The sequence below is a fragment of the Aquarana catesbeiana genome, linkage group LG02, assembly GCF_042186555.1.
Source record: "Aquarana catesbeiana isolate 2022-GZ linkage group LG02, ASM4218655v1, whole genome shotgun sequence".
Taxonomy (NCBI): Eukaryota; Metazoa; Chordata; class Amphibia; order Anura; family Ranidae; genus Aquarana; species Aquarana catesbeiana.
This window is the reverse complement of record NC_133325.1, coordinates 786,494,370-786,519,892: the sequence shown is the minus strand read 5'-3', so window position 1 is coordinate 786,519,892 and position 25,523 is coordinate 786,494,370. Positions and strand designations below refer to the sequence as shown.

At 46.3% G+C, this 25,523-nt stretch overlaps 1 protein-coding gene across 3 annotated transcripts in view; it reads left to right on the top strand.

The window, feature by feature from the left end:
• The window catches only part of GRAMD1C (GRAM domain containing 1C), a 169,967-nt gene that overhangs the window by 28,300 nt on the left and 116,144 nt on the right, over nt 1–25,523 (top strand). The window contains exon 1 of one of the 3 annotated variants that reach the window (XM_073617415.1): nt 1,177–1,514. The exons of 1 other annotated variant lie outside the window; for it this stretch is intronic. The gene's annotated coding sequence lies outside the window, so the exon portion shown is untranslated. Of the gene's footprint in view, nt 1–1,176; nt 1,515–23,460; nt 23,595–25,523 lie in introns of those variants that run through there. One more of the 3 variants, XM_073617417.1, reaches the window with a different exon arrangement.

Here is a 25,523-nt window from a genome sequence, read left to right as displayed (position 1 = left end):
CAAAAAGTGTTTCCCAGTGCTAAACCTTTCATCCGAATTCTAAATTGCTGCATTTGTACATTTTAAAAGCCAATATAAAGGAATAGTAGTGGTAAAAAAAAAATAAAGCCCCTCTGGATTTAATTAACCTTTTTTTTTGGTTAATTCTCCTTTAAGGGGGTGTGGCAGGGGGCGTGTCCTTTGCCTACATACGTTTGTTAGTAGGTGTCCCTCATTCCCATCCCAAAATGTTGGGAGGTATGCAATGCCCATCAGTGCATCCTCATCAGTGTCACCTATCAGTGCCCATCAGTGTCACCTATCAGTGCCCATCAGTGCAGCTTATCAGTGCCCATCAGTGCCGCTTGACAGTGCCCATCAGTGCCGTCTATCAGTGCCCATCAGTGCCGCCTATCAGTGCCGCTTATCAGTGCCCATCAGTGCCGCCTATCAGTGCCCATCAGTGCCGCTTATCAGTGCCGCCTATCAGTGCCGCTTATCAGTGCCCATCAGTGCCGCCTATCAGTGCCCATCAGTGCTGCTTATCAGTGCCACCTATCAGTGCCCATCAGTGCCGCTTATCAGTTCCACCTATCAGTGCCCATCAGTGCCACTTATCAGTTCCGCCTATCAGTGCCGCTTATCAGTGTCGCCTATCAGTGCCATCTCATCAGTGCCCATCAGTGATGGAGAAAAATGACCTGTTTGCAAACATTTATAACAAACTATGAAAAAAATAAATATATATTTTTTCCAAAATTTTCAGTCTTTTTTGGTTTATTTAGCAAAAAATAAAAACCCCAGAGGTAATTAAATACCACCAAAAGAAAGCTCTATTCGTGTGGAAAAAATGATACAAATGTCATTTGGGTACAGTGTGGAGTGACCGCACAATTGTCATTCAAAGGGTAACAGCGCTGAAAGCTTAAAATTGTCCTGGGCAGGAAGGGGGTACAAGTACCCAGTATTGAAGTGGTTAATGACGTATCGATGTTTACAGAGCTGAATTATTTGTGCCTTTTTATATCTGCTCGGAGTTCAGCTTTAAGCTCCTCCTCCCCGTCTCTTACTAATATTGCAAAGAAAATAATGGGAGACATTTTTTAGGTTATTTAATATCAGGTGAGTGAGCCGTTCCTCCCGTGTTCTCTTCCTGAATGATTTACAACTCCCTGTTGTTTCTACCTGTCCGCCCCCTTTTTCTCCGTACACAATGGACTGTTCCAGGTGAGCTGTCATCAGGACTGGCTCATCCAGCAGAGGTGTCAGGTGAGGTCGGCAGGCGATGTGCTCATTCCAGCCTGCAGAGCGCTCAGCCATCTCCGTCCTCTCTGGAACATTGCAGGGAGACAGCCGGGTGAGACAGGCGAGACCCCACCGATCCCACCTACCTGTCTGACAGCTGTGTCACCTGCCTGGGATCTCCTCTTCTACCTAAAAGGGGAGCGGACCGTCATACAGAACACATCCAGAGAAGATCCGACTGCTGAAAAGATCTGACAGCTGAGCTTCCCAAACCACCGTATGTTTTTACGGTAAGATCCACTCCAAGCTGACCACACACTTTACAATCAAATTGTACAATCTCAGAGCAATCTTCTTTATATTTAGCAAGAGCTGTGTGAGGGACTCCTGAACAATCCATTCCGTTCGTATCCAATCCTACATTTTCGCCACTTACAGGTGCGACTGTCCCCATTCGTCGCATGTAGGGCAGCCTATTAAAATGCCTCCATAGAGCAGGTGTCCTCGTCAAAGTGCCCTTTTACATCAGGTGTCCCCATCAGAGAGCTCCCATAGATCAGGTATTCCTATCAGAGTGCCCCCAGAAATCAGGTGACCCCATCAGAGTGCCCCCACAAATCAGGTGTCCCTATCAGAGTGCCCCCAGAAATCAGGTGTCCCCATCAGAGTGCCCCCACAAATCAGGTGTCCCCATCAGAGTGCCCCCACAAATCAGGTGTCCCCATCAGAGTGCCCCCACAAATCAGGTGTCCCCATTAGAGTGCCCCCAGAAATCAGGTGTCCCCATTAGAGTGCCCCCACAAATCAGGTGTCCCCATCAGAGTGCCCCCACAAATCAGGTGTCCCCATCAGAGTGCCCCCACAAATCAGGTGTCCCCATTAGAGTGCCCCCAGAAATCAGGTGTCCCCATCAGAGTGCCCCCACAAATCAGGTGTCCCCATTAGAGTGCCCCCAGAAATCAGGTGTCCCCATCAGAGTGCCCCCACAAATCAGATGTCCCCATCAGAGTGCCCCCACAAATCAGGTGTCCCCATCAGAGTGCCCCCGGAAATCAGGTGTCCCCATCAGAGCTCGTCTATAGATCAGGTATTCCTATCAGAATGCCCCCAGAAATCAAATGCCCCCATCAGAGTAGCCCTTACATCATATTATCCCATCAGAGCTCCTCCTAGATCAGGTGCCCCCAGAAATCAAGTGTCCCCATCAGAGTAGCCCTTACATCATATGACGCCATCAGAGCTCCTTCTAGATCAGGTGTCCCCATCAGAGTGGCCTCTTACATCAGATGACGCCATCAGAGCTCCTTCTAGATCAGGTATTCCTATCATAGTGCCCCCAGAAATCAGGTGTCCCCATCAGATGACACCATCAGAGCTCCTCCTAGATCAGGTTCCCCCATCAGAGTGCCCTCTTACATCAGGTGCCCCATCAGAGTATCCCGTAAATCAGATGACTCTATCAGAGTGTCCCCATAGAGTAGATGTCCCCATGTGAGTGCCCCCAAAAATCAAGTCCCCCATCAGTGTGCCCCCATAGATCAGGTGTGCCCATCAGAGTGCCCCTATTACATCAGGTGTCCCTATCAGAGAACTCCCATAGATCAGGTATTCCCATCAGTGTGCCCCAGAAATCAGGTGTTACCATCAGAGTACCCCTTACATCAGATGACCCCATCAGAACTCCTCCTAGATCAGGTATTCCTATCAGAGTGCCCCCAGAAATCAGGTGTCTCCATCAGAGTACCCCTTACATCAGATGACCCCATCAGAGCTCCTCCTAGATCAGATTCCCCCATCAGAGTGCCCTCTTACATCAGGTGCCCCATCAGAGTAACCCTTACATCGGTAGACCCCATCAGAGTACCCCTTACATCGGTAGACCCCATCAGAGCTCCTCCTAGATCAGGTTCCCCCATCAGAGTGCCCTCTTACATCAGGTGCCCCATCAGAGTACCCCTTACATCGGTAGACCCCATCAGAGCTCCTCCTAGATCAGGTTCCCCCATCAGAGTGCCCTCTTACATCAGGTGCCCCATCAGAGTACCCCTTACATCAGATGACCCCATCAGAGTGTCCCCATAGAGTAGGTGTCCTCATCTGCGTGCCCCCAAAGATCAGGTCCCCCATCAGCGTGCCCCCATAGATCAGGTGTGCCCATCAGAGTGCCCCTTTACATCAAGTGTCTCTATCCAATTGCCCTTATTTATCAGGTGTCCCAATCAGAGTACCCCTTACATCAGGTGACCCCATCAGATTGCCCCCTTAGAGTAGGTGGCCCCATCTGAGTGCCCGCACTGCTGCACCTTATCCTGCACGGTGATGGTTCTGCCCTTTCACACGGGAACATGCGACATTTCCATGGGATGCCCTATACTCAAGAAATGCAGACAAAGAAAGTCCCTGACCCTTTTCCACAAAGGTGCCGCACAGAATGAGCACCATGCGATTTGTCGTGCATGAAAACGTGGCACGTTTGCAGATGCGTGTGAGTGCCATTAACAATCAATCATGTCTGCTAAATGACAGGGTGTTTCTCTGCGTGTCCCAACATGCAGTAGTGTGAATCAGTGGTTGAACTACCAGGGTCGCAAAGGGCAGCCAGGCCCTATTGTTCCACCACCATGGGGGGGGGGTCAAGATAGCAGGAAGGGGGCCACTGCAGAACATGTGAAAGGGTCCCGTTGCGGGACTGTAAGGGTCGGTTCACTCTGCTGCGACCCCAAAATTGTGTGACCTGCTTGCAATTTCCTTGCAACTTGCTTGTGATTTCCTTGCAATTTCCTTGCGACTTGCTTGTGACTTTTGTAATGTAACATTGCAGTCTATGGCACTCAAGTCGCAGAAAAGTAGTGCAGGAACCTTTTTTTTTTTTTTTTGCAGCTGTGACTTGAGTCACATTGATGGCACCAATTGAAATGAATGGGTTTTGACTTGTCATGCAACTTTCTGTGTTGCAAGTCATATGATAAGTTTCAGCAGTGTGAACCCGGGGCCCCAGGATGGAACTAAAGGGCCAGAGATCAAAGGGAAGGGTCCTGGGCTTGGAGGAAAGGGCCCAGGTGGTGGTGGGGGGCCCTTCATGGTTTCCTGCACTGGGGCCCCGATCAGACCACCCATTGTTCTCTATGGAACGGCAGATGTCAGCGGACAGGTCCGCTGATGGGTTCTAATGTGATTACAAATGAGGGAGGTAACAGGGATGTAACCCTGTGGTGAAATGAGGTATACAGTATTCAGGACCTGGCTGCCACCTCTATGATCACGATAAACAATTTGCTCATCAGATGTTAAAATCCTGGTTATGTTGGTAGGAGCACCTACTACAAACCCTCATCTAGCTTGAAGGTTCAATTAAACAAATTAAACTCTTTTATTGAACAAGATCATCAAGTACAGCCAACGTGTTTCAGGGGAAAAGCCTCCCCTTATTCAGGACTGTATACAATGGTAACGGAGGGGCTGAGAATGTCAAATATAATGTGGTCAAAATCTCTGATATTCTCACCCCCAACAAACCTTGTCTTGATTGCCCCAAAAACCATTGTATAAAGCCCTGAAGAAGGAAAGGACTTTCCCCTGAAACGCGTTGGCTGTGCTTGATGATCTTGTTCAATAAAAAATAAAAAATGTAATTTATTTGATTGAACCTTCAAGCTAAATGACAGTTTGCAGTAGGCGCTTGTTCAATAAAAGATTTTAATTGAACCTTCGCTCCCAACAACATATCCGGGATTTGATCATCTGACGAGTGATGTATTTATCGTGGTCAGAGAGGTAGCAGCCTAAGATTGCAACCAGGTCCTATATACACCTCACTTTCACCACAGGTTCACTTCCTCCAAGGAGAGCGCCCCCTCTCTTTAACAAACCTTGTGTTGACTGTATAATGGTAGCCTTGAAGAAGGTGAGACCTTTCCCCTAAAACGCGTTGTCTGTACTTGGTGATCTTGTTCAACAAAAGATTTTGAACAGACCTCCAAGCTACAATAGATGTCCTACGAGGGGCGTGCTGACATTGCAACAAAGTTAGGTGACTACCTGAGGTGGCAATCTGTGGGGGGTGGCACTGAGGTTAGAATGTCCATGTGTATACACAGGGCAACATTACTAAGCTGGTTGCTAGGACACTGGCGGCTTGGTCGCACAGAGTCATTGGTTGTTATGGTGCACCAAAACAGCCAGTGACTCTGTAGGGCCCATCTGCATTCTAGCAACCAGTAATGCTGGGCAATCCATCCGCTAGCATCCTAGCAACCAATGACACGTAGACAGAATGTCTATACTGGACATGCAGCTCAGTAAAGTATACACAGGGCAGCATTACTGAGCTGGTTGCTAGGACACTGACGGCTTAGTTGGACAGTGTCATTGTTGTTATGGTGCAGGCAGCCGTCTGCACCAGAATGACCAATGACTCTGTAGGGCATAGCCATCTGCATCCTAGCATCCATTAATGTTGGGCGGTCCATCCACTAGCATCCTAGCAACCAATGACAGATCGACACAAGGCATCATTGGTTGCTAGAACACTTGCAGCTAAGCCACAGCATCATTGGTTGCTAGGATGCTAGCAGCTAAACCATAGCATCATTAGTTGCTAAGACTCTAGCAGCAGAGCTACAGCATCATTGGTTGCTAGGACACTAGCAGCTGAGCAACAGCATCATTGGTTGCTAGGACGCTAGCAGCTGAGCAACAGCAACACTGGTTACTAGGCTTCTGGTAGCATAGCAACAGCATCATTGGTTGCTGTGGCAGTGTCCTAGCAAGTAAAGGGGGAAGGTCGCAGAAACTTACACCTCGAGGCGATAATTAACCATAGCACGTTCCTGGCACCTAACCGTATATCCGGGACTCCTATAGGCTCATCCCACATACACTCACCAGCCACTTTTTTAGGTACACCTGTTTTATTGCTTTGTAACACAAATTGCTAATTAGCCAATCACATGGCATCAACTCAATGCATTTAGGCATCTAGACGTGGTGAAGATGACTTGCTGAAGTTCAAACCGAGCATCAGAATGAGGAAGAAATGGGATTTAAGTGACTTTGAACGTGGCATGGTTGTTGGTGCCAAACGGCCTGGTCTGAGTATTTCAAAAACTGCTGATCTACTGGGATTTTCACACACAACCATCTCGGGTTTACAGAGAATGGTCCGAAAAAGAGAAAATATCCAGTGAGCGGCAGTTGTGTGGAGGAAAATGCCCTGTTGAGGTCAGAGGAGAATCTGCAGACTAGTTAGAAATGATAGAAAGACAACAGTAACTCAAATAACCACTCGTTACACCCAAGGTATGCTGAATATCATCTCTGAATGCACAACACATCCAACCTTGAAGACCACACCGGGTGCCACTCCTGTCAGCTAAGAACAGGAAACTGAGGCTACAATTTGCACAGGATCACCAAAATTGGACAATAGAAGATTGGAAAAACGTTGCCTGGTCGGATGAGTCTCGATTTCAGCTGCGACATTCAGATGGTCGGGTCAGAATTTGGTGTAAACAACATGAAAGCATGGATCCATCCTGCCTTGTATCGTCGGTTCAGGCTGGTGGTGGTGTAATGGTGTGGGGGGGGGGGTATTTTCTTGGCACACTTTGGCCTCCTTAGTACCAATTGAGCATCATTTAAACGCCACAACCTACCTGAGTGTTTTTACTGACCATGTCCATCCCTTTATGACTACAGTGTCCCCATCTTCTGATGGCTCCTTCCAGCAGGATAATGCACCACGTCACAAACCTCCAATCATCTCACCACTGGACAATGAGATCCCTGTACTCCAATGGCCTCCACACTCACCAGATCTCATCCAATAGAGCACCTTTTGGATGTGGTGGACAGGGAGATTCTCATCATGTGCAGTCAACAAATCTGCAGCAACTGTGTGATACTATCATGTCACTATGGACCAAAATCTCTGAGGAATGTTTCCAACAGCTTGTTGAATCTATTCCACGAAGGATGAAGGCAAAAGGGAGTCCAACCTGGAACTAGCAAGCTGTACCTAATAAAGTGTCCGGTGGGGGTATATTTTGTAGGTTGAACACTAAAAAGGTTTGTTGAGGTGAAAGATCTGCTAATGACCTCTTACAACTTCAGATCTAAAATTTCATATACAGAAGAAGGTATTTGACATGTACGTCACTCTCCTGGTTTTGTGCACTAGCTGGTATTTTAGCCTAGGGGGTCAACTTCACCCAGAATCGATATTCCAGTCTTGGGTGGGCATCCGGTTGGTCGAGCCACCTGCAGCTTCTTTCTCAGAGACCCCCAGCAGGAGTTTGTGTCCCTCCACCCGAAATATCACCGTCTCTCGCATTCTCCAGATATTTGTTGAGCCTGCATTACGGAGAGTCCATGGAGGGAAGGTGACACCATCATTGTGTTTCAGTAGTGGAGGGAGCAGTTTGTTTGTTTCTGGATCCCTGGAGGGGTATAAGAAGCCAGCCTAAACTTGCCAAGAACAATGCAAGAGCTGAAACAGGAGTTGGTCTTCAAAGGATAAGACTTGACAGAGGTTTTCTGTAGGACAGGAAATGAAATGTGTGAGCTAAAGCTCAATCTTCTTTTCCATGCCATCCTATTGTTATCTTCTGATTTGTTCTTGAAAAATTTAAATGTTTTTTTCATTAATGTTAATAAAGCTCTAGCTAAAAATAAGAAACCCATAAAAGAAAAGAAAAAAAACAGGTGCAATATTCACCTTCAATCCAGAGAACTTCCCGCAATACCTTTTTTTGCCACTAGATGTCCGCAGTCTGATGGCCAGCATCATTTAACCTTCTACCTCTGAGCCTCGGTAACCCCCAGCCTGTGACTGGACATTAAAAGGCGAAGCAGCAGACTGATGAGATCATCTCTCTGTCATGCTGCTCTCTCCTCCTATCAGCATGCTTCTTGTCAGCACATGAATTGATTGGCTCCTTGTACTGCTTCTTCCTCTCACACTCCAGCCCTGCTGTACAGGGACTGTAAGAAGTCAAATACCATGTAATACCAGGTAAAATTCAAATTTTTGGTTCTAAAATACATTTATTGATGTATTATTGATAACAGATCCACATTCATTTGTGACTTTTATATCTGCCGCCTTTAAGGTACCTTCACCCTTGCATCTTCTCAAAGTCCTAAGCTGGCCATACATTGAATGTATATAATGGCAAGGGGTGATGGAGTGTGCTGGAGGGCCTATTGTTGCTGGCTGCTGGGGGATCTATTTTCACTGGGGGGGGGGGTTCTATAGTTGTGGGGTATCTATTGTTGGTGGTGAATCTATTGTTTCTTGGGGATATATTGTTGTTGGTGTAGGAGCTATTGTTGCTGGGAGAGTCTATTGTTGCTGGGGAGGTCTATTGTTGCTGGGGGGGGGTCTATTGTTGCTGGGGGGTCTATTGTTGTTGGTGGAGGAGCTATTGTTGCTGGGGAGGTCTATTGTTGCTGGGAAGGTCTATTGTTGCTTGGGAGGTCTATTGTTGCTGGGGAGGTCTATTGTGGCTGGGAAGGTCTATTGTTGCTTGGGAGGTCTATTGTTGCTGGGGAGGTCTATTGTGGCTGGGGAGGTCTATTGCTGCTTTGAGGGTTGATTTTTGCTGGGTGGGATCTACTGTTGAGGGAAGGACCTGTTGTTATGGGGTGGGGTCTATTGTTGTTGTTTGGGGATCCATTGTTACGGGGGGGGGTCTTGTTGGTGTTGGATTTATTGTTGCTGGGGGGGGGGCTATTGTTGTTGGAGGGGGTATTGTTGCTGGGGAGGTCTATTGTTGCTGGTGGGGATCTATTGTTGCTGGGGGGTGTTAAAGTAGAACTATAGGCAAAACTTTCATGTTCGATAGAGTAATGGAGGGTCATAACCCCTGTCAGTTTATTTTTTGCCATCTTTGCCCCATTGGGGAGATTTGCCATCACTTCCTGTCTCATAACCAAAACAGGAAGTGAGCAAAAATCCCTGCAAATTAAGGGAATACCTTGGGGCCCCCAGGTCACCAGAACTTGTGTCCCCATTGGCAGATTTACCCTCTATTACTTTCCTGGGGACAACCCAAAATTTGGGATTTTCTTTTACTTTAACTTTCGATGATAATGGTAAACAGGACAGATAGAGAGGCTGAATCTCTTTAATGGGGGCACAGACAGCAATGAAAACTGACAAGGGTTCTAATACCTCTTCACTATATCCAAAACTTGCCTTTAGTTATACTTTAATTGTTACTGGCTGGAGTCTATTGTTGAGGGAAGGATCTACTGTTGAGGGAGGTCTATTGTTGCCGGGGGATCTATTGTTGCTGGGGGGGATCTATTGTTGCCGGGGGGAGTCTATTGTTGCAGGGGGAATCTTTTCTTGCTTAAGGGTCTATTGTTGCTTAGGAGTCTATTGTTGCTGGCAGCAACAGTAGGTAGGTAGCGGCGGAGACAAGGAGTGACTTGGAAGGGGGGTGGTTACACTTATTCTCTGAGAAAAAAAACCCTGGAAAAATCTATATGTATATGGTCAGATTTAGACTTTGAGGTATATAAGGCAGTGGATGGAGTCATAAGGGGAGAGATACGACATGTAGACCCCCCCTGGAGGGAACTTATTACTATGGAGTGTCAGAGAAACCAGAATAAGTGAGGAACCCACTTTAGGGATTCCTCCATAATAGAAACTTCAGCTCCATCATAGAGAAGGGGAAAGAGCCATGAACACTCTGAACTAGGAGAGAATAGTAGTAATTACCACCTCTGTGTGGGCGCTAGAGCATCCACTGTAGGAAGAGATTCCTATAATGTCAAGCATTGGACTTGTGACTTTTGGATTCCTCTCAGTGAAGGTATTTTTGGTTTCCACCATAGTCATGGGTTGGGTGATGGTTTTCACTCCCACTTCTGTTACCGGTAACAGGGGACTTGTTTGAGGGTCTGGATATTTGGGGTCACCAGTAGGGTCCATGCTCTGTTGCGTAGTTGGGTTGACTTGGGGTTTATTTTCTTCTGAGCCTGTTCCTGAAGAAGTTGTAGATTGCCCAGGGCTGGGTGCACACTCTTTAGAATAAGCCTGGTTCATGATGAGAGCCCTTTGTACTAAGCTCAGGCTCAGACCTCTTAGTATTGAAATGTAAAGTGTTGTTCTAGTATTTTTGGTTTTTGCTATTTTTGGTTTCCACCACAGTCATGGGTTGGGTGATGGTTGGCACTCCCAATATTTCTGTTACTGGTAACAAGAGACTTTGGGTTCGAGAGTATGGTGATTTTGGGTCACCAGTAGGGGTCATGCTCTGTGCTTAATGGGTTGACTTGGGGTTGAATTCCCCTGAGCCTGTTCCTGAAGAAATTGTATATAGCCCGGGGGTAGGAGCTCACCCTTAGAATGAGTCTGGTTCAACATGAGAGCCCTTTGTACTAAGCTCAAACCTCTTAGTATTAAAATGTAAAGTGTTTCTCTAATGTAGTGATTAGTGCTCCAATGAAGACCTGCTTTAATGCAATCCCTAAAACTTAAAGGTTAGGTTCACCTTTTCTGTGAAAAACACTATGTAGTCAAGGGGCCCTAGTAGGTATTAAAAACTCTGAAATTTTGTAAACCTGACCGAAAATCTCCCAGTTATAATTTTCCCAACAATTTTCACGTCCTGGCAACAAGGCAGGAAGTGGGGATTGCTAACTAGGGTTTTTTGGTTAGGCTTTGGGGGGTCCCAAATGGCCTACAGATATGACAATACAATTAATGAACATTTTACAAAGCTGCACATTTTTTAAATATCTACCGGGGCCCCTTGATTGCATAGGCTGTTCTCCAAAAAAATATGACTTTAGCCTTTAACTTACCTTCTACATCTGCCTTTCTCAACCTTTTTACCCCAAAGGAACCCTTACAGTGATTTTCAGGAACGCTGATAAGATTAGTTCATTGGTGGTCATTAGGAAAATGCCCCTTATGTTGGTGGTGGTCAGTGGGGAAAATGGTCCCCTTACATTGATGGTCAGGTTGCCATCCCTTACAGCCATGCCTCTGACTCTGTGCAGTGGTGTTGGACCTGGAACTATGCAGGTACCTTCACATGAAAGGTTAGTTAGCCATTACTGAAGGAACCCCTGGCAACTTCTGGAGGAACCTTAGGGTTTCATGGAACCCTGGTTTATAATGACTGTCTTTAAAGTGATAAACCACAAGGAAATGTGCACGTATTGCAGAGATTACACTATAGCTGGTATGTCCAAAGTCCGGCCCACGGGCCAATTTGCGGTCCGCGTTTCAGATTAATACAGCCCCCCTGGTAATTTGGATATATACATCTTTTGTGGGCCCCAGGGCCACAAAAGATATATACTGTTTTTATCGGCACTGCCTCGGAGGGGAAAGGGAGGGGGCAGGATGAGTGCCGTCAGATTACATACAGGTGAATCTCCTGTTTACTCAGTGGTGTCTGTAATCTGAAGTCCCGTCTCCTGGGCTGCCATTGGACGACTGTTCTGTCTATGACAGGAGGGGGGACTATGGATTAAAGAGACCGCCCAGTAAACAGGAGATTCTCCTGTATGTAATCTGTCGGCGCTCGTCCCGCCCCCATCCCTGTCCCCCCTGAGGGCATCGATCAGGCTGCACTGATGGCAATGGTAAGGCTGCATTCATGGCACACGTGAGGCTGCATTCATGGCAATGGTAAGGCTGCATTGATTGCAATTGGAAGGCTGCACTGATGGCAATGGTAAGGATGCATTCATGGCACATGTGAGGCTGCATTCATGGCAATGGTAAGGCTGCATTGATTGCAATGGGAAGGCTGCGTTGATTGCAATGGTAAGGCTGCATTTATTGCAATGGTGTGGCTGCATTCATGGCAATGGTGAAGCTACATTCATGGCAATGGTGAGGCTGCATTCATGGCTATGGTGAGGCTACATTCATGGCACATGTGAGGCTGCCATTATGGCAATGGTAAGGCTGCATTGATTGCAATGGTAAGACTGCATTGATGGCAATGGTGAGGCTGCATTCATGTCAATGGTGAGGCTGCATTCATGTCAATGGTGAGGCTGCATTCATGTCAATGGTGAGGCTGCAGATGGGCACTGATTAGGCTGCATTGATGTACACTGACCCTTATTTTGCTTCACAGTTCTTTATTTAAAATGTAAGTTTTTTCCTGAAACTTCCCTCTTAAAGTGAACGTTCGTGTTATACGCTGATAAATACGGTATATCTAAATAACACGCCCAAACTCATCCTTAGTCCCGAGCGAAGCTCAGGGATTCGTTGGATTCGTTGGGGGGGCCACAAAAGATCACATATATATATATATATATATATATATATATATATATATATATATATATGTAGTGAGAGTGAGAGCCCTGGTCTCAGTAAAAATTAGGGTGAAATGGACACAGGACTGTTTGAGAAGTTCCAGCAGAAGATTGGTGAGCAGGAAAAACTATGCTTTAAGTTTTCTCTGGATTTTGTAAGTCTGGATTGGGGCTGGAAACTTGAAGACTTCAAAGAGCATTGGAAGGAATGGAGTCTTCAGTCTTGTGTCCGGGCTTTCCAGAAGTTCCCTGGTCCCCAGGACTCTCTCTTCCAGTTGTCTCAGCTATGGTCTCCCCGACTCTCTCAGTCCATGGACCTGGAACCTCTCCCACATGGAGTGCCGTCTCAAGGCTATTGCCTGGGTTCTTAAACGGTAGCACAACTCCCTCCTGGCTGCAGCAACTGCTCCAACACCAACTCTCCTGAGCTATGCTCAGATCTGCCCTATAATGAGTGTGTGCACCTGGACACACACACAACCTGCAGAACTTCTGGAAAGCCCGGACACAAGATTGAAACTCATCCATGGACCACTTAGGGGTCCATGGACCCCAGGTTAAGAACCCCTGTTCTAGGGCCAGCACCATTTGGTAGAGCCAGCACATGGCACCGATAATCTTTATTTGTACCTGTAATGCCCCGTACACACGGTCGGACTTTGTTCGGACATTCCGACAACCATTCCGACAACCATGGATTTTTTCCGACGGATGTTGGCTCAAACTTGTCTTGCATACACACGGTCACACAATGTTGTCGGAAAATCCGATCGTTCTAAACGCGGTGACGTAAAACACGTACGTCGGGACTATAAACGGGGCAGTGGCCAATAGCGTTCTCTTTATTTATTCTGAGCATGCGTGGCACTTTGTCCGTCGGATTTGTGTACACACGATCGGAATTTCCGACAACGGATTTTGTTGTCGGAAAATTTTATCTCCTGCTCTCCAACTTTGTGTGTCGGAAAATCCGATGGAAAATGTCCGATGGAGCCCACACACGGTCGGAATTTCCGACAACACGCTCCGATCGGGGACATTTTCCATCGGAAAATCCGACCGTGTGTACGGGGCATTAGAGTGCCATTCTCACCACCGTTGTAAGGGTTGTATTTTTCCCACTAACTACCAATATAAGAGGAATATTCCCACCAACCACGAAAAAACTGGTTTTAACAGGGGTTCCCAAGACCTGATGACTACTCTTTTTGCCACGTACACACGATCAGACTTCTCATCGGAAAAAGATATGATGGCTTTTCCGACGGGATTTCTCTCAAGCTTGCCTTGCATACACACGGTCACACAAAAGTTCGCTGAACTTTCGACCGTCAAGAATGAGGTGACGTACAACACTACGACGAGCTGAGAAAATGAAGTTCAATGCTTCCGAGCATGCGTTGAATTGTTTCCGAGCATGCGTAGGAATTTTGCACGTCGGAATTGCTACAGATGATCGCATTTTCGGATAGGAACTTTTTCCGACCGAAAAATTGAGAGCATGCTCTCAATATTTTAATGGCTGGAATTCGGCCAGCAAAAGTCAGATGGAGCATGCACACGGTTGCATTTTCTGACGAAAAGCTCTCATCGGTCTTTTGCTGGCCAAAATTCTGATCGTGTGTACGTGGCATAAGGGTTCTCCTGGGGTAAGAAGGTTAAAAAAGGCTGATTTTTTTTTTTTTTTGATGAGCCAGCCGTTTGAGAGAAGTCAATTGTTATATTGACGTCTCTTTAGTGGGAACGGCCATAGATGGATCGAAATCCATCCGGTCCCTGCTGAACCACGCAAAGTTCGATCCATCTATGGCCAGCTTTAGAGTCATAAACCCCGTGGTGACAGGTTCTTTATAGGTTTACCTGGAGTGACACATACAGTAGCTCACATAAGTTCTATCAGATAAGTGTAACACTCTGAACCTTATATCACTATCTGCCCTGGTTAATGTTAAGACTAAATTATCCTGGTGATAATGTGACATCATAATTCTTCAATAATCACATCGCTTGACTGCCGGAGAAAGTGTCAATTACATAACAAGATGGACATGCTGATAAAGACATAGAGGGTTATTTACTAAAGGAAAATCCACTTTGCACTGCAAGTGCACTTGGAAGTAAAGTCGCTGTAGATCCGAGGGTGACATGCAAGGAAAATAAAAAACTGCATTTTAGCTTGCACATGATTGGATGATAAATTCAGCAGAGCTTCCCCTCATTTCAGATCTACCCCTTAGATTTAGAGCGACTTCACTTCCAAGTGCACTTGCAGTGCAAAGTGAATTTGCCTTTTGTAAATAACCCCCATAGTTCTCCTGCAAGCATGGTGAATAATGTGAAGAGTGATGTCATAAGCCGGACAGGACAGTGGAGCAGTCTGTGGAATCTACCTGTACTTACATCATATGACACAACTGTGACATCATGACTTTAAGGCGACAAAGACTGAACAACTGCAACATTCTAGGTATAAAGACAATTGCTGAAGACTGATAAATAAGAATAAGATTAGCTGAAATCATTTTACGGATAGCTGGAAATCCATTCTCTGCAAGCCGCCATCTTTTGAGAAATATTATCAGTACAAACACACCTGGCAAGGAGGATATTTCCTACCATAAAACATACAAATTAGTCATTCAGATACATTGAGAAAAAAATGAGCACATAGTATAATTTACTACACTTCCTTAAATTATCATCACTCCAAGACTAGAATTTGTTTGAACTTGGTTACAGAAAATACTTTTGTAATATAATAAGAAAATGGTCCATGGACAGGACAGATAATGATGGATTAAGACAGTCCATGAATGGGGCAGATAAGTGATACATTGATAAGGTGGTCCATATATGGGGAAGATAGTGATGCAATGATAATACAGTCCATGGACAGGACAATGATAGGCAGATGGGGCATATAGTGATACAATAATAAGACATCAATGGATGGGACAGATGGTAATACAATGATACCATAGTTCAATGATCAGACAGTCCATGGAGGAAGCAGATAGTAATTCAATGATAAGGCAATCCATGGATGGGGCAGATAGTGACACAATGATAAGGCAGTCCATGGATGGGGCAGATAGTGATAAAATGATAAGACAGTCCATGGATGGGGCAGATAGTGATAAAATGATAAGACAGTCCATGGATGGGGCAGATAGTGATAAAATGATAAGACAGTCCATGGATGGGGCAGATAGTGATAAAATGATAAGACAGTCCATGGATGGGGCAGATGGTAATACAATGATAAAACAGTCCATGGATGGGGCAAATTGGGATACAATGATAAGACAGTCCATGAATGGGGCAGAAAGTGATACAGGGATAAAACAGTCCATGGAGGGGGCAGATAGTAATTAAATAATAAGACAGCCCATGGAGGGGGAAGATAGTAATTCAATAAATAGGACAGTCCATTGAGGGGGCAGATGGTAAAACAATGATAAGACTGTCCACGGAAGGGGCAGATAGTGATACAATAAGACAGTCCATGGAGGGGGGCAGATATTGATACAATGATAAGACAGTCTATGGATGTGGCTGATGGTGATACAATGATAAGACAGTCCATGAATGGGGCAGATAGTGATACAATGATAAGGCAGTCCATGGTTGGGGCAGATGGTAATACAATGATAAGACAGTCCATGAATGGGGCAAATTGGGATACAATGATAAGACAGTTCATGAATGGGGCAGAAAGTGATACAGGGATAAAACAGTCCATGGAGGGGGCAGATAGTAATTAAATAATAGGACAGTCCATTGAGGGGGCAGATGGTAAAACAATGATAAGACAGTCCACGGAAGGGGCAGATAGCGATACAATAAGACAGTCCATGGAGGGGGCAGATATTGATACAATAATAAGACAGTCCGTGGAGGAGGCAGATAGTGATACAATGATAAGACACTCCATGGAGGGGGCACAGAGTGATATAATGATAAGGCAGTCTATAGAGGGGGCAGATAGTGATACAATGATAAGGCGGTCCATGGATGGGGCAGATAGTGATACAATGATAAGGCAGTCCATGGATGGGGCAGATAGTGATACAATGATAAGGCAGTCCATGGATGGGGCAGATAGTAATTCAATGATAACAGAGAGGTGGCAGAAAGTGATAAAATGATAAGACAGTACATGGAGGGGGCAGATAGTAATTCAATGATAAGAGAGATGGGACAGATAGTGATATAATGATATAACGTTACATAAATGGGGAAATTATGGAATAAAGAAATGGAAGAAAGCAGTCTAAAATGGAGTGATGGATAAATTAGAGAACAGGTACACAGGGCTCTTTATAAGATTTGATAACATGAGACAATGTGAATGAAATCATATCAGTAACATTTTGTAGGTGTTGGTTATTATATACTGTATTCCATAGATACATGGCCTTATTCTGCTGTCTTTCTGGAAAAACTTGTTCTTGTAATTGGTGTGTCCCGTGTTGACTGTTTACACCAGATAATTATTGTTCCTTCTGGAAAATATGAAGTGTCAGCACAGCACACATACATCCTCTTTCCGTATATACCTTGGAGATGCTGTTTATAGAGCTGTATATAGAGATGTGCATGCAGTATACGGTGCCTACCAGTTTCTGAGATCTTCACTTATCTGAACAGAGATGATTGACTTTTCTGCTGTTGGACCTTTCTGCTGTGCAGGCGTCAGCAATGATGGGAGAATCTTAGTAGTCCATAAAAGGACATCTACTTCTGGTCAGTGAAGGTGGTTGAGACTAAGTGGGATACTAATGTGAACTGGAAAGGGGCTATACTATATTGGTTTGCTTCCTTGAGTTCCTTGAGTCTACATCAGGGTTGGTATGTCACATGCTTTTATTCACATTGTATATGTGAGTATAATAAAATTTAACCTTTTGGTACCCCCAGATTTGCATTCATTTTCAGTTAGCTTCAGGCCAGAGGATACTGGGATTTTTCTGGAGGCAGAGCCTGCAGGTGGTGGATGGGGGGGCCAAATCTGCCCAGATTCTGTTTGAAATTCATCAAATCCAAACCTAGTGGCAAATCCCTTTAAAGATTATAGGAGGGATCTTGTTAGTAAATTCTGACCATTTCTAGGTTATTCTGTAAAGAAGTGGGGACAAGGTTTTTTTAAGGAGGCTTTGAGGGCACCATGCTTTGGCTGTACGTGGCGTAATGAAACAGTATCATTTTCATGGGCAGTCACAGTGACCGCACACTCTGGCAACACATATTTGGCTGTGGAATTAATTTTCTTTCATTCACAATTACCTTGGCTTAAATGCACTCTAATCTGATTCATTTCCGTTTAAAAAAAATACTTTTTCAGGTAGTTTTAGCAGTGACAACTTTTTTACCAAATGTTATTAGAGCCACTTTGACTAGCAGATAGAAATTTTCCAGTAGTTTGCTGAGGCTATCTGTCTATTTCTAGCTCTCGTTGAAAATTAGGGGACTGCAGACAACACAACAGTGCAAAATTGATCAACAGCAGGACATTTTTAATGAGAAAGATTGGGCCGAAATGTACTAGAGACAAGGTAAAGGCAGATGTTATACTCCTGAAATTAGAGACTGTGGATAATGAAAGGCTAAGCCCAAATGTGCTAGAGACAAAGAGATCAGGCTGGGGTTTTAGTACCAGAATTAAAATACAGGAGAGAATATAGCAGTCCAAAATTGGCCGGCAGCAGAACAGTATTAACCACTCGCCGACAACGCTATAGCCGAATGATGGCTACATCGTGGACCGCTAGTTCTGGAAGGCCGTCATATGACGGCCTTCTGTGATCGTGCCTGCTGCCGGGCATGGGCGGCGCACTCTGTGATCACAGTGCCTGGAGGACACTGCTGATCACAGACTGAGGTTAGGAGCCAATCAGCGGCTCTTTACCACATGATGGATTCTCTAAAAGGGACATGTACACTGATAATTAGGTCCTGATTATCAGTGCAGTCCAAACAGTGCCCACCAGTGCTGCCAATGTGTGCCCACCAGTGCTGCCAATGTGTGCCCACCAGTCCTGCCAATATGTGCCCACCAATGCTGCCAATCAGTGCTCAACAGTGCTGCCAATCAGTGCCTCCTCATCAGTGTCACCTATTAGTGGTGCCTACCAGTGCCCATCAGTGCCACCTATCAGTGCCCATCAGTGCTGCCTATGAGTGCCCATCAGTGCCGTCTATCAGTGCCCCATCAGTGCCACCTATCAGTGCAGCCTCATCAGTGCCCACCAGTGCCTCCTCATCAGTGCCCACCAGGGCCACCTCATCAGTGCAGCCTATCAGTGCCCATCAGTGCTGCCTCTTCAGCGCACGTGAAGGAGAAAAATACAGTTTCCAAAATTTCATAACAAACTATGAAAAAGTTTGCTTTTTTTTTCAAACATTTCGATCTCAATTCGTTTATTTAACAAAGAAATAAAAAACCCAGTGGTGATTAAATACCACCAAAAGAAATCTCTGTTTGTGTGAAAAAATTGATAACAATTTTGTTTGGGTGCAGCATTGCATGAAGAGAGCTGCTGGAGGCTGGGGAGAGAGACAGCCACTGGAGGCTGGGGGAAGAGAGCTGCTAGAGGCTGGGGAGAGTGATCCCCTGGAGGCTGGGAGAAAAGAGCTGAAGGAGCCTGGGGAGAGAGCCACTGGAGGCTGGAGAGAGTGTGCTGCTGGAGGCTGGGGGAGGAGAGCCGCTGGAGGCTGGGGAGAAAGAGAGCCACTGGAGGCTGGGGTGAGAGAGAGCCACTGAAGGCTAAAGAGAGTGTGCTGCTGGAGGCTGGGGGGAAAGATCCGCTGGAGGCTGGGGGGAGAGAGCCACTGGAGGCTGGGGAGAGTGTGCTGCTGGAGGCTGGGAGAAAAGAGTCGAAGGAGCCTGTGGAGAGCCACTGGAGGCTGGGGGGAGAGAGCCGCTGGAGGCTGGGGAGATATGCTGCTGGAGATTGGGGGAAGAGAGCCACTGGAGGCTGGGAATAAAGAGAGCCACTGGAGGCTGGGGGGAGAGAAATCCACTGGAGGCTAAGGAGAGTGTGCTGCTGGAGGCTGGGGGAAAGATCCGCTGGAGGCTGGGGAGATAGAGCCACTGGAGGCTGGGGAGAGTGAGCCCCTGGAGCCTGGGGGAAAAGAGCCACTGGAGCCTGGGGAGAGAGCCCCTGGAGCCTGGGGAAAAGAGCTGCTCCTGAGGCCTGGGGAGAGAGCCCCTGGAGGATGGGGGAGAGAGCCCCTGGAGGCTGGGGGAGAGAGCCGCTGGAGCCTTGGGAGAGAGCCGCTGGAGCCTGGGGAGAGAGCTACAGAAGGCTGGGGGAGACAGCCGCTGGAGGCTGGGGAGAGAGAGAGCCATTGGAGGCTGGGGAGAGAGAGCTCCTGGAGGCTGGAAAGAGAGGGGGCCACTGGAGGCTAAGGAGAACAAAGCCATGGGAGAGGCAGGAGGAGCCCAAGCTGCAGATGTCCACAGTCCGATGGGAGCTGGAGCTGATGGAACCTGTCATGCAGGGAGGTTTCCCATACTGTTGCTGTGTGAACTCCGGCTCAAAATCACAATGACAACCCTGGGTCCTGAAAGGAAATAGTAGGTATTCTGGACGACCACCGTCTATAGGTACACCAACAGGGCCCTCAGATATCTGGAGACACTGAATGAAACAAGAGGCAGGTTGTGCATTCGTAAAATGTCTGCCTTTATTAGGTACCTTATGCCGCGTACACACGAGCGGACTTTCCGGCAGACTTGGTCCGGAGGACCGAACTCTGTCGAACAATTCGATCGTGTGTGGGCTCCAGCGGACTTTTTTTCCCAAAACTCCAACGGACCTAGAAATAAAACATGTTTCAAATCTTTCCGATGGACTCGAGTCTGGTCGAAAAATCCGCTCGTCTGTATGCTAGTCGGACAGACTAAAACCCACGCTAGGGCAGCTATTGGCTACTGGCTATGAACTTCCCTATTTTAGTCCGGTCGTACGTCATCACGTACAAATCCATCGGACTTTGGTGTGATCGTGTGTAGGCAAGTCCATTCGTTAGGAGAGTCCGTCGGAAGTCCGCCGAAAGTCCGTCGGATAGACCGTCGGACCAGTCCGGTCGAAAAGTCCGCTCGTGTGTACGCGGCATTACAGCTTATATATGGTTCAACATACCAATAGAAAGAGGGGAGGGGGGAGTGGTTAGCAAATGATGTATTTGTATAGAAATGTATAGTTATATGGTTATACAAGTCAGTGACCCTTTAACCACTTCCGGACCAGCCGCCGCAGTTTTACTGCGGCAGGTTGACTCCCCTGCGCAAAATCACGTTATTGTACGAGATCTCGCGGGGGGTGCCGATGCTCGTGGCCAATGGTCGTGATGACCGCCGGCCACGAGCGATCATGAGCTGGAGACACAGAACAGGGACGTGTGTGTAAACCTGTTCTGTTCTGACAGGAGTGACAGATTGTGTGTTCCTATTAGCTAGGAACCATGATCTGTCACTTCCTTTAGTTAGTCCCCTCCCACTTCAGTTAGAATCACCTCCCAGGTTACACAGTTAACCACTTCACCACCCCCTAGTGTTAACCCCTTCACTGCCAGTGACATTTTTACAGTAATCAATGCATTTTTAATCGCACTGTCAAAATTGTCTGATGTGTCCGCCATAATGTCGCAGTCATGATAAAAATTACAGATCGCCGCCAAAACTAGTAAAAAAAAATAATAAAAATGCCATGAATCTATCCCCCATTTTGTAGACGCTATAACTTTTGCGCAAACCAATCTATATACACTTATTGCGATTTTTTTGTTTTTTACCAAAAATATGTAGAAGAATACATATCGGTCTAAACTGAGGAAAAAAATATTTTTTTATATATTTTTGGGGGATATTTATTATAGCAAAAAATTAAAAAATAATGCGTTTTTTTCAAAATTGTCACTCTTTTTTTGTTTATAGCGCACAAAATAAAAACCGCAGAGGCAATCAAATACCACCAAAAGAAAGCACTATTTGTGGGAGAAAAAGGACGTCAATTTTGTTTGGGAGCCACGTCGCACGACCACGCAATTGTCAGTTAAAGTGACGCAGTGCCGAATCGCAAAAAGTGCTCTGGTCAGGAAGGGGGTAAATTCTTCCGGGGCTGAAGTGGTTAAGATACATTATCATGAGTTAACTGGGTCAACAGGCCATCTGGTTATGAGTCATAAGTCATGCATCCTGTCCCATGGCCTACAGAACAGAGAACAGGAAAAGACAAACCAACCCACAATGATATATATCTATATAAGATATAGCTATCTTGTATACTGAAATGGCAGAGCATATCAAAGCATATCAGTCACAATGGTTTGGGCATATTATTACAGGTCCGCACAGGAGTGGTGGTAAAACCGCGTGCGATTCGGACAGGAATCACACCGCATTCCTGTTCAAATCGCATGCAATTCTTTGCAGTGCAAATTCTGCTCATTTACTTTGTATCGGTTAAAATCGCAACCACAAAGTATCAGTACTCGGTATCAGTGAGTACTTGACTGAAAATATCAGTACTCGTACTCGCTGATTTAAAAAAAGGGTATCAGTGAATCTCTAGCAGAAATTATACCACTTGGACCCTACCAAGTGAATGGTGCCTTGCAGCCATGTCCTTTGAACGTGGTTGGGGGCACTTGTGCAGAGTCCAAAGGGTTAAAGGAGGCTGTGAGGAGGTGATGCAACCAGTGGCGGCCCATCCATTAGGGGTGCACGGGCGCTGCCCCCCCTATTCATGCATCCGGCCCCCTAATCTACATGCAGAGCGCCGGATGCATGGATTCCAATGGGGGGGGGGGGGGCTGGGTTACGCACGTCATTAGAGCCAGAGGCTCTAATTGGCTTAAAAAAAGGGTGGGCTCGAGGCGCAGAGCCCGCCCAGTTGTGTGACAATAGCGAATGAATATTCACTATTGTCAAACTGATCCTCTTCCCGGCCAATCAGGAAGCAGGTCCTGAGACCCGTCTGAAAGGACAGATGGCTGAAAGGACAGATGATCCTATTGGACGCCTAAGAGGAGGAGGGAGGAGACGCACGGCCATCCATGGGGGGTGGTTGTTTGCCGCCAAAAAAAAACAAAAAAAGCTTCTCACTGCCTACTATATACTCTCTGAAGAGCGATCCAAATGCTGATCGCACTTCAGAGAGCATCACACACAGGGGCAGACTGACAACTCATGGGGCCACGGGCAGTAGGAGATTATGGGGCCCCCGGGCAATAGGAGAAGTTTATGGGGCCCCCGGGCAATAGGAGATTATGGGGCCAGATTATGGGGCCCCCAGGCAATAGGAGATTATGGGGCCACACAGTATACACACACACACATACAGTATATACATACAGATACACAATATACACACACAGTATACACACACAGAATACACATACACACACTGAAAAGGTACTGGAGAGGCGGGGCAGCTATAATCTTGGGATCTTTAAAAAAACAAAAGATTTTTACATACTGTCCCTGGTTTTATTGAGGCTGGCAACCCTGATGGGGCCCCTTAGTGGCATGGGGCCCTTGGGCACTGCCCGAGTGCCCGAATGGTCAGTCCACCCCTGATCACACATGTCTTAACCTTAATAAAAAAAAACTGAATTTAAGAGAGGCGAGTATCTGTCAGCATTCCAGACCACAAAGAAACAACTGTAATATTAAATGACAATTTAGGTGGAATTTAAAAACACGGGTAAGATATGTGGCAGATATTAGGATTGGATTGTGGTGTATGTGGGTTACATAATCCATCATCCCCATGCTGAGGCATTGTGTAGTAATGAGTCAGCAGCCATCCAATGCAGCAACAGCAGAATTCTGATGAGTCAACCTTCCATTCATCGTTTGTTGGTTGCAACAGAATCGCTGTTGACATCAGGTGACACGCATTTTGTTTTTCGGCATCACACGATGAACACAACACCATTCATATAAAAGTCTGAATGAAGAGCTATAGTTGGGTTTTTCACGTGGATCAGACAAGGAGAGGGAACGCCAACCAGAGACATTATCTGATTCGACCAGTGACAGGACGGTCAGGTACATGCCCCACAGGGTGAGCATGCAATTTATTCTCTGAATAGGAAACCTTTTACTGTTTATCCTTAAAGTAAACTTTGAGTTGTGTTGAGCAGTTTTATACTCTATAGGGATCTTCCAAAGTTCTTTGCATATTCTGTAGATATGTGAGATGTTGTGTTTTGCCCCGTACACACGATCGGACTTTCCAACAACAAAACTGTGGAATTTTGTTTGAAGTTTGTTGGCTCCAACTTGTCATGCATACACACGGTCACACAAATGTTGGCCAACAATTACGAATGTGGGAACGTGGTGACATACAAGACGTACGACGAGCCGAGAAAAAGGAAGTTCAATAGCCAGTGCGGCTTCTTCTGCTTGATTCCGAGCATGCGTGAACTTTTGTGCGTCGGACTTGTGTACACACGATCGGAAATTCTGACAACAAAGTTTTGTTGGCGGAAAATTTGAGAACCTGCTAGCCAAAATTTGTTGGCGGAAAGTCCGACACCAAATATTCGATGGAGCATACACACGGTCGGACTTTCAGCCAACAAGCTCACATCCAACATTTGTTGTCGGAAAATCCGATCATGTGTACGGGGCATTAGAATACTTTCCTTCTGGGTGACCATGGGTGGCCACGTCTGCAAAGGTTGGACCCTTCCATTTCTTAGTGGATTACCTGCTATCTGATTGCGGCACCCTGAAAGGTTAGACATAGTCCCTAGCTGCAGAAAAACTGTTGACATAGGATGACACATATTCTTTTTGAGCCCAACAAATGTATATATAAATGTCTGAAGGAGAAGTGCAAGGAGAAGAGCTAAGGTTTTCCTAATGGAATGCTCTGGAACTCCGGGGTGCTGCAAGCATGGGACCCAGTTTGCCATGGTTCAGGGATTGTGGTAGTGCCTGTGATAGGGGGACTGTGTGATTGGGGGGCTCTGATGTGATATGGAGACTCTGATGTGATGGGGGTACTCTTATATGAAGGAAGGACTCATCATGTCATGGGAACACTGATGTGACAGGGACCTCTGGTGTATAGGGGGTCTCTGATGTGAAGGGAAGATGCTGACATGATTGGGGGAACCTTTGAAATTATGGGGGGCCTCTGTTTTAATGGGGGACTCTGACATGATGAGGGGACCACTGAAGTGATGGGGAGGCGTCTGAGATAATGAGTAGATCTCTGATGCGAAGGGGGAACTCTGACATGAAGGGGGACCTCTGATGTGATGAGGGATTCTGATGTGAAGGGGGAACTTCTGATGTGAAGTGGAAACTTCTGATGTGAAGGGGGGACCTCTGATATGAAGAGGGTTTATGATGTGATGAAAGGACCTCTGATGTGATAGGGAGACCTCTGATGTTATGAGAGGATCTCTGATGTTATGAGAGGATCTCTGATGTGATGGGGAGACCTCTGATGTGAAGAGGATTTCTGATGTGATGGAGGACCTCTGATGTGATGGGGGACCTCTGATGTAATGGGTGACCACTGATGTGAATAGAGGACCTCTGGTGTGATGGAGGACCTCTGATGTGATGGGGAGACCTCTAATGTGATGGGGGACCTCTGATGTAATGGTTGACCTCTGATGTGAAGAGAGGACCTCTGGTGTGATGGGGGACCTCTGATGTGAATGGGAAGACTTCTGATGTAAAGGGTTGAGTTACAGTTCCTTCCTACTGAGAGACCCCCTGCAGACATGCCTGCTAAAGTTAGACCTTTCCATTAGCAGTTTTCCTGCCCTTTATAGGGACAGCCTGAGAGGTTAGGCATAGCCGGTTTAAGGATAGGGGCTGCCAAGCGGAGGTAGAAAGAATGCACATGACTGCATGAGTGCCAAGCAAAGCAAGATACCCCAAAAGGGGGCAGAAATTAACCTGTTTCAGGCTGTGTGAAGGGATACCATTAGGTTGGATTGTCAGATTAAAGAAGCAGCATAGTCAAAGC